This window comes from Malus domestica, chromosome 12, assembly GCF_042453785.1.
Source record: "Malus domestica chromosome 12, GDT2T_hap1".
Lineage (NCBI taxonomy): Eukaryota > Viridiplantae > Streptophyta > Magnoliopsida > Rosales > Rosaceae > Malus > Malus domestica.
Genome location: NC_091672.1, coordinates 13,420,852 through 13,431,268, shown reverse-complemented (window position 1 = coordinate 13,431,268; position 10,417 = coordinate 13,420,852). Strand labels below are relative to the sequence as shown.

Genomic DNA, 10,417 nt, shown 5'->3' with positions numbered 1-10,417 from the left:
CGGAACTTGCACTTGATTCACTAGGTTCCGGGTTCTTCCTCTTTCGTCTCAACTCACGCTCAAAATCGTCGTCAAAGTCTAAAATATGTTCTTGAACCGGATTAGAACTCCGAGTCATAAACAAGTACCTAAAACAAGAAACAAAATAACATAAGAATCTGATCTAATAAGAAAAACGAAAATAACAATCCAAGGGATTAGCAAAGTTGCTAATCCCCGGCAACGGCGCCAAAATTTGATGTGAAAATTATGTTGACACTCAAATTAACCCTCTTTTTATCAATTGTAGCAAAGTATGTAAGTAGGGATCGTTCTAAACCGGGGATTAGGAGGGATTGCAAAATCACTTGAAAACTGACTCAAATATGTAAAAACAAGTTTAAAACACTAAACTAGACTCAAAGAATGCAAAACTAAACTTTAAAACACCAAAACAAACCAAAAGCCTCAAAACAGCACCAAAACACTCAAAACTGCCTTAAAAACACAATCTGGGCAGTTTTGGACACTAAGCACCAAATTGGACGAATTTGGGTTTTAACTTGAATCAAAACACTTAAAAACACAAAGTAAAACACTTACTAACTAATTTGACACTTTAAAACAAAGGGGGATTGGTTTTGGACGAATTTAAAAACAAAACAAACTTTGTAAATTAGAACAGATTGTAAAAACGAATTTGATTTAAATGGGTGAATGGAAGGCTAGCTAAGGGGTTCATCTCCACACATGTTATACTTGCATACAAAACGATTTCCAATTGCTTTTCAATAAACCATGAATTCTCAATGCCCCAAGTTAATTAGGTCCGCTTAAATTAACCCTCAGATTTTCCTAACGTTATTGAATTGGATGATTGCATACGACAACCCAAACATTCCCCACAAGTCCCCTACATGATTGCATAATAGAGATACAAGCAAGAATCATTAAGTTCTATGAAAACCATAAGCATTGACGAAGCACTTGTTACTATGATTGCATGAAACTTATGCCAAGAATTTACTTAACGCGATTGAGATCATCAACCTTTACTACCTGTGAATATAATTCCATAACGATTAGGTGAAATTTCCTTATATCCTAGCATTCAATTTATGCATGATAATTAAGCGTGCACTCTCAACCAACACACACAAATCAATGTAATCCACATAGATAAGTAAATTGAATTCACAAGTTATGAAACGCAATTAGAAGTAATCAAATCATAACGCAAGCATAAACATGTATTTCGAATCCCCCCCTAGCCAAGGGGGGGTTTAGTTCCTCATACGCACAAAACAAAGAGAATTGAATTTAAACATTGAAATCAAAGGACAAGAAACACCTAGAAATTCCAGCGACGCGAACTTGAATTGCATGAACTTCCGAGCTTCCTTCTCCTCCTCCTTGGTGCGGCAAGGGTCTAGGGACAGGTTTAGGACCTTAGGTGTATGGATGCATGGCTATGGAGGGATGTAGTAGTGTTTAGGAGAAGGGAATGGTGCGGCAAAGGTGTGGAGAGAGTTTGGACGAATTTCTGGAGTGAATTCTGAATTGTGGTGAGTGGTTATCTGATTTAGGGGTTAATAGGAGTATATATAGGCACTTAAAACCCTAGGGTAATCAGATATGGATTTGGATAACCCAAATCCACAAGGAAATAGGTCTAAACAATCAGATTTTGCAAGGAAAAAGGGCTCCTAGGTGCGGCAGGGATAGGATAAGGTGATAAGGTTTCTAGAATGCCTTGCAAGGCAAGGAACTAGGCATCTAGAAGCTAGGGTGCGGCACCAATGTAGGGATTTAAGGATAGGGCTTCTAGAAAGCCCCAAAACTGATAGGAATTGTATGAAACTCACGGCATTGATGTAAACTTTCTAGAAACTTCTCATTTGTGTCCTACAACACTTAGGAGTCCTTCTAGCATTAGGAAAATATGTCTCAATCCTCCCTTGACTTGGAATTCTTCTCCTTCTTCATCTTGGATTCCTTTTCCTTCTTGGACTTGGAAAACTTCTTTGTTGCTGAAACTTGATGCCATTTGGATTTAACTTTCCTACTTCAAGTAGGAAACCTTGTTTGAGTAGGAATCTTCATCTTTCAAGGAATCCTAATTGATGCGAAATATATTAAGCACACAAATTAAACCCTCTTTTTGTCAAATTGTAGCAAAGATGTAAGTAGGGATCGTTCTAAACCGGGGATTAGGAGGGATTGCTAAACACTTGGAAACTGACTTAAAAACTCAAAAACAAAGTTTAAAACACTAAACTAGACTCAAAGAATGCAAAAGTAGAGGTTAAAACACTTAAACAAACCTAAAACTCAAAACAGCAACTAGAAGGCTCAAAACTGCCTAAAAACCACTTTCTGGGCAGTTTTGAGCACCTGCACTAATTTGGACGAAATTTGATGAAAACTTGAATCAAAATACTTAGAAACACAAATCAAAACACTTTCTAACTAATCTAAGACTTCAAATTAAAGGGGGAATAGTTTTGGACAGAATTTGAAAACAAAACAGAAACTTTAATTAACACAGATTGTAAAAACGATTTTGGTGAAAAGGATGGATAAAAGGCTAGTTAGGAGGTTCTTCTCCACACATGTCACACTTGCAAACAAAACGATTTTCAGTTGTTCTTCCGATAAACTATGAATACTCAACGCCCCAAGTTAACTGTGAATTGCACTAATTAACCCTCAGTTTTTCCACAAGTTATTAAGTTGGATGATTGCATACGACAACCCAAAACATTCCCTACAAGTTCCCTACATGAATTGCATAATAGAGATACAAGCAAGAATCATTACGTTCTATGAAAAACATAAGCATTGACGAAGCATTTGTTACTATGAATTGCATGAAACTTATGCTAAGAATTCATTCAACGCGATCGTTTTCAAGCGATCTTCACTACTTGTGATTATAAGATTGTAACTATTAGGTGAAACTCCCTCATAATCTAGCATCATATTCATGCATGAAAACTAAGCGTGCACTCTCAATCAACATACATAAATAAGTATCAATCAAATAGATGAACGAATTGAATCCACAACTTATGAAATAACAACTGAATGTAATCGAATCAAATTGCAAGCATGTACATGGTTTCGAATCACCCCCCAACTAAGGGGGTTTAGTTCCTCATACTCACAACACAAAGTTTATTAAATTGAAACATCGAAGACATAAGAAAGATTACACCTAAAATGCCAAAGAAGTCCACTTTGAAATCTGCACAGAAAGCTCCTCTTTCTTCTTCTCCTTGCTGCGGCAGTGAGGGTTTAGGGGCTGTTTGGATGTGATTTCGGTTTAGGGATGGATTTGGGATGATATGGTGGTTCGGAAAAGGGTAAGGGAGGTGTATGGTGGTGCGGCAAAGTGGGGTAGGTTGCTGGAATGGATGAGTGGCGGCTGGAATAGATGGATTTTGGGTGATGGTGGCTGCGGCAAAAGGTGGGGAGAAGGAGAGATGATTTTCTGATTTTGTGGAGAGGGGAAGATGTATGCGGCTAGGGTGTAAGGGTGGTATATATAGGCACTTAGAAACCCTAATGAAATCAGATTTTTAACAATGGGCTAGGGTTAGGTGCGGCTTGGGTTTAGGAGAAATGGACTAGGGTTTAACATGGCAGATTTTAGATGATTAGGCCCTAGGGTTTGGCATGGGTTGAAGGTCCACAAGGAAATTTGGGTTTAGGTCATCTAAAAGCCCAACGCCAAGAATAGAAACTCTCGAAAATGGAAACCTCCAAGAATAGAAACTTCCAACTTTTAGAAACTTTGGTTGCCAATTCCGATTCAGGAAAGATCGACCCAACAGAAACTTGAAACTAAACAGATTGTAAAAACGATTTTGGTGAAATAGATGGATAAAAGGCTAGTTAGGAGGTTCTTCTCCACACATGTCACACTTGCAAACAAAACGATTTTCAGTTGTTCTTCCAATAAATTATAAATACTCAACGCCCCAGATTAACCGTGAATTGCACTAATTAACCCTCAGTTTTTCCACAAGTTATTAAGTTGGATGATTGCATACGACAACCCAAAACATTCCCTACAAGTTCCCTACATGAATTGCATAATAGAGATACAAGCAAGAATCATTACGTTCTATGAAAAACATAAGCATTGACGAAGCATTTGTTACTATGAATTGCATGAAACTTATGCTAAGAATTCATTCAACGCGATCGTTTTCAAGCGATCTTCACTACTTGTGATTATAAGATTGTAACTATTAGGTGAAACTCCCTCATAATCTAGCATCATATTCATGCATGAATGATAGGAGCATATTTATGCGACTTAGTTGGCTTGTTCTTAAGCATTTATGTTGTTTTTCTTTAGTTATTTTAGTGTTTAAAGTCATTTTCGTGCAATTTCAGGTTTAGAGACGAAGTATGCAAAGAAGTGCAAAATGGAGCATTTTAGAGCAAAATTGAGCTAGAATGGAGTGTATGCTAATGGAGCACAAGGAATGGACGAGTTTGAAGGTCAAATGAGCTTAAGAAATGAAGAAATGAAAGTGAAGAACAAAGAATTCAGATTTGGAAACCAAAGTTTCTAAAGTTGGAAGTTTCTATTCTTGGAGGTTTCCATTTTCGAGAGTTTCTATTCTTGGTTTTGGGCTTTTAGATGACCTAAACCCTAATTCCTTGTGGACCCTAACCCTAGCCGCACCTTAGGCCTTATTCCCACTAAAAATCTGATTGTTTTAACCTAATTTCTGGTGGATTTGGGCTTCTAGAAACCCTAATCTGATTACCCTAGGGTTTTGGATGCCTATATATACTCATTATAACCCCTAGATCAGATCATCACCTCTCATACATAACCATTCACGCCAGAAATTAAACCTTGATTTCTGCCGCACCTTTCCATCACCAAAGTCCCAAAATTCTGCCCAAAATCATCCCTAGCCGTACCCCCATCAACCCTAAACCTCTCCATACCATTCCCCATCCATTCTACACCACAAATAACCCCAAAAACCTGTTCTAAAGTCTCTGCCGCAGCAAGGAGGAAGGAGAATTCGTTGGATGCGCTTGCTGCCAAGTTGGAGCGTTCTAGGTGTTTTCTTTCTTTGGATTTTAATTTCTAAATTTATGTATCTTGGCTTTGCGAGTATGAGGAACTAAACCCCCCCTTAGCTAGGGAGGGATTCGAAACCATGTTTATGCTTGCTATATGATTTGATTACTTCTAATTGCGTTTCATAAGTTGGGAATTCAATTTACTTATCTACAAGAATTAAAACTGATTTGTGTATGTTGGTTGAGGGTCGACACTTAATTTGCATGCATGAATTTGATGCTAGGATATAAGGAAATTTCACCTAATCGTTATGGACTTATATTCATAAGTAGTAAAGGTTGATGATCTCAATCGCGTTAAGTAAATTCTTGGCATAAGTTTCATGCAATCATAGTAACAAGTGCTTCGTCAATGCTTATGGTTTTCATAGAACTTAATGATTCTTGCTTGTATCTCTATTATGCAATCATGTAGGGGACTTGTGGGGAATGCTTTGGGTTGTCGTATGCAATCATCCAATTCAATAACGTTAGGAAAAATCTGAAGGTTAATTTAAGCGGACCTAATTAACTTGGGGCATTGAGAATTCATGGGTTATTGAAAAGCAATTGGAAATCGTTTTGAATACAAGTCTAACATGTGTGGAGATGAACCCCTTAGCTAGCTTTCTATCCATTCAATTCAATCAAATTCGTTTTAAAATCTGTTTTGATTTACAAGTTTATGTTTTGTTTTCAATTTCGTAAAAACCAAATCCCCCTTTGTTTTCAAGTGTCAAATTAGTTAGAGAGTGTGTTAGTTTGTGTTTTTAAGTGTTTTGAGTCAAGTTAAAACCTATTTTCGTCAAAATCTTGTTTAGAGTTCAAAACTGCCCAGAAAGTGGTTTTAAGGCAGTTTTGAGTGTTTTTGTGTTATTTTGAGTCTTTTGGTTTGTTTTGGTGTTTTAAGTTATAGTTTTACATTCTTTGAGTCTAGTTTAGTGTTTTAAACTTTGTTTTTACGTTTTTGAGTCAGTCTTCAAGTGATTTAGCAATCCCTCCTAATCCCCGGCCTAGAACGATCCCTACTTACATACTTACTACAATTGATAAAAAGAGGGTTAATTTGAGTGCTAGTTAATATCATATCAATGAAAACTAAGCGTGCACTCTCAATCAACATACACAAATAAGTTATCAATCAAATAGATGAACGAATTGAATCCATAACTCATGAAATAACAACTGAATGTAATCGAATCAAATTGCAAGCATGTACATGGTTTCGAATCACCCCCCAACTAAGGGGGTTTAGTTCCTCATACTCACAACACAAAGTTTATTGAATTGAAACATCGAAGACATAAGAAAGATTACACCTAAAATGCCAAAGAAGTCCACTTTGAAATCTGCACAGAAAGCTCCTCTTTCTTCTTCTCCTTGCTGCGGCAGTGAGGGTTTAGGGGCTGTTTGGATGTGATTTCGGTTTAGGGATGGATTTGGGATGATATGGTGGTTCGGAAAAGGGTAAGGGAGGTGTATGGTGGTGCGGCAAAGTGGGGTAGGTTGCTGGAATGGATGAGTGGCGGCTGGAATAGATGGATTTTGGGTGATGGTGGCTGCGGCAAAAGGTGGGGAGAAGGAGAGATGATTTTCTGATTTTGTGGAGAGGGGAAGATGTATGCGGCTAGGGTGTAAGGGTGGTATATATAGGCACTTAGAAACCCTAATGAAATCAGATTTTTAACAATGGGCTAGGGTTAGGTGCGGCTTGGGTTTAGGAGAAATGGACTAGGGTTTAACATGGCAGATTTTAGATGATTAGGCCCTAGGGTTTGGCATGGGTTGAAGGTCCACAAGGAAATTTGGGTTTAGGTCATCTAAAAGCCCAACGCCAAGAATAGAAACTCTCGAAAATGGAAACCTCCAAGAATAGAAACTTCCAACTTTTAGAAACTTTGGTTGCCAATTCCGATTTAGGAAAGATCGACCCAAAATGGAAACTTTTAGGCTTAGCTTTCCTACTTCAAGTAGGAAACCTCAAATCATCAACTCTTCAATTCCATCCCAACCTTGCGTTCCAAGCAAATGTGCCAAAGGGGCAAGTAAATGTAGTTTTCTCTTGATCCTCTGGAGCAATTGCAATTTGATTGTAACCTGAGTAACCATCCAGAAAACAATAGTGTGAGTAACCTGCCAATCTCTCAAGCATTTGATCTATAAAAGGCATAGGAAAGTAATCTTTTCTAGTGCTAGAATTCAACTTCCTGTAGTCGGTGCAAACACGCCAACTAGCCGTGGGCTTTGTGGGCACAAGTTCTTTGTTTTCATTCTTCATCACTGTGATTCCCACCTTCTTGGGTACCACCTGAATAGCACTCACCCATTTGCTATCAGAAATGGGATATATGATTCCCACATCTAACAACTTCAACACTTCATTCCTCACAACTTCCTTCATGTGTGGATTGAGTCTTCTTTGTGGTTCACGGGTTGTCTTTGATCCATCCTCCAAAAGAATCCTATGCATGCACATGGTAGGGCTTATTCCCTTGATATCTGCAATAGACCACCCAATAGCTGATTTGGACTCTTTTAACACCCTCATTAGTTTATCTTCTTCATTTGGATTCAGGTCAGAAGCTATGATAACAGGAAGAGTTTCAAATTCAGCTAGATATGCATATTTAAGATGTGGTGGAAGTGGTTTAAGTTCAAGTTTTGGTGCCTTAACAATGGAAGGTATTAAATGTGACCTAGATGATTCTAAATGCTCAACAAGAGGTGAAACATTTAAAGGATACGGTGCCAATGCTTCCAAGGTAGCTACCACTTCCATGAGTGCATCTTCTACATCAAACTCATCTTGAGATTGAGTCAAAACAGTTTGTAATGGTTCATTAGATTGTGCCTGCAAGAACTTAGAGAAAACAATTGAATCAAGCACATCAATGGCATAGCACTCAAGAGATGAAGAAGGATGAGAAAGAGACTCAAACACTTTAAATTGCACGGTCTCTCCTAGCACTGTCATAGTGAGGAGTCCATTTTGCACATCAATGATGGTCTTGGCCGTGGCCATGAATGGTCTTCCAAGCAAAATAGGCAACTCTCGGTCATGTATAGGCGCTTCTTCCATGTCCAACACTACAAAATCCGCAGGCAAGATTAGTTTATCAATTTGAACTAGAATATCCTCTACTATACCTCTTGGATACTTCACGGATCTGTCCGCAAGTTGTAATGAAATGGTGGTGGCTTTCAATTCCCCCAAACCTAGTTGAAGATACACAGAATAAGGCATTAAGTTGATGCTAGCACCCAAATCAAGCATTGCCTTTTCAACTTTATTTTCTCCTATGGTAATGTTGATAGAGAAACTTCCTGGATCCTTGAGCTTTGGTGGGAGTTTTCTTTGCAACACTGCACTTACATTCTCAGACACCACTACCTTCTCATGTGGTCCATACTTCCTTTTGTAGTTGTTTAACTCTTTGAAGAATTTCCCATAAGCTGGCATGTTCCTAATGACATCAAGCAAAGGTAAGTTAACATTCACTTTACTTAGAATATCAAAAATGTCTTTAAATGACTTATCCTGCTTGCTCTTGGCAAGTCTTCCAGGGAATGGTATTGGTGGAGTGTAAGGCTTCTCGGCCTTGTGAAGATTTGGTGCTTCAAATGAGGAATTGGCATGGCTTGGTTCCTCATTTGGTTTCTCATTTTCTCCTTGAGTAACCCCTGCATTCACATGATCAAATTCATTAGTAACTTCATTGCCAACTCTATTATTGATAACCTTACCATTTCTAAGTGTAGTGATTGCTTTGGCTTGCTCTTGGTTCCTTTGGAGTATCACGGGTTGGCTTGGAAACTTTCCAACCTCTCTTTGGTTCAAGGCATCAGCAATCTGTCCCAATTGTGTCTCCATTTTGTTTAAAGTCGCCGAATGTTGTTGGAAAGTGCTATTTGTGGCTTGTTGGAATTGCAAGGTGTTTTGAGCTAACAACTTAACCGTATCCTCAAGTGTAGGGGCAGGTTTTGGTTGGAAGTTTTGGAAATTGTTGTTCTTCCATGAAAGGTTGGGATGATCTCTCCACCCTGGGTTATACGTGTTTGAATACACATCATTCCTTGGCCTTTGATTGTAAGAATTCATGAGGTTCACTTGCTCTTGGACAAATTCGGGGTAGGCTTCCCTAGATGGACATTGATGAGTAAGGTGGTTTGGTATGTTGCAAATGGCACACACCTCATTTGCTTTTGGTACCATGTTGAGCACGGCTTCAAGCTTCTTTTCTAGGTTAGCTACCTGCAATGAAAGTTCATGATTAGAGCTTGTTTCATATATTCCAACTTTCTTACCCCTTAAATCTTTGTGTTGAGCACTAGATCCCAACATCTCATAAATGTTGTATGACTCTTGAGCATTCTTTTTCTTCAAAGCTCCACCTGCTGCATTATCCACAGTTGATTGACAAGTTTGGGTTAGTCCATCATAAAAAATTTGCATTTGTAAGTGAAGAGGTAACCCATGGTGTGGACATTGCAACAAGAGGCCTTTAAAACGCTCCCAACACTCATTGAAAGGTTCTCCATCATCTTGTTTGAAGTTGAAGATTTGTCCCCTTAATGTGGCTGTCTTTTGGGTGGAAAAGAACTTCTCCAAGAACTTCTTAGCCACGGCATCCCAAGTGATGAGGGAACCCGGTGCTAGAGTCATCAACCAACTCTTGGCCCTATCTTTCAATGTGTAAGGAAACACTCTCATCCTCAAATTTGCTTCACTTACTCCCTGCAAAGGTAAACCACTTACAACGTTATAAAATTCCTTAACATGAGCTAAAGGATCTTCATTAGGTAAGCCATAAAAAGAGGGAAGCATATGGAAATGTGAAGATTTAAGATCATAGTTTCTAGCTTCGGTGGGCAGCAAGATGCATGAAGGAGAATTTGGTATGATTGGTTGAGCAAAGTCTTCCAAAGCTCGAAGCTCATCTTGGTTGTCCGCCATCTCTTCTTCTCTTTCCCAATTAATGTGCTCAGATCCTAAACTTGTTGAACTAGATGAGTTCCCTTCCTCTTCTTCACGGAAATTGGATGAACTTGTTGGCACAAAGTTGTCAAAAGTGTTGGTCTTTAACCGTTCAATTCTTTGGCCTAACTCAACAAGTCTATTTGACATAAACTACCTGAAAACAAAATAAAACAAGTTTGAATATAAATTAGTACTCTTCTTAAAATGAAAATAACAAGGGTTCATAACTAAACAAGCAATTACAAGGGACTGAAATCAGTCCCCGGCAACGGCGCCATTTTTGTTGATGATATGTTTTAATCCTTCCCAATGCTAAAACATATTGAGTATAATAGCACAAGTAAGGGTGTCGAATCCACAGGGACTAAT

The 10,417-nt window shown here is 38.5% G+C and overlaps 1 non-coding gene across 1 annotated transcript; it reads left to right on the top strand.

Annotated features, from left to right (window-relative positions):
• Positions 1–9,539: 9,539 nt before the first annotated feature.
• LOC114825692 (small nucleolar RNA R71) lies at positions 9,540–9,650 on the top strand. Its single transcript, XR_003774523.1, has one exon. It is a non-coding gene; the product is annotated as a small nucleolar RNA R71 (small nucleolar RNA).
• Positions 9,651–10,417: the final 767 nt, after the last annotated feature.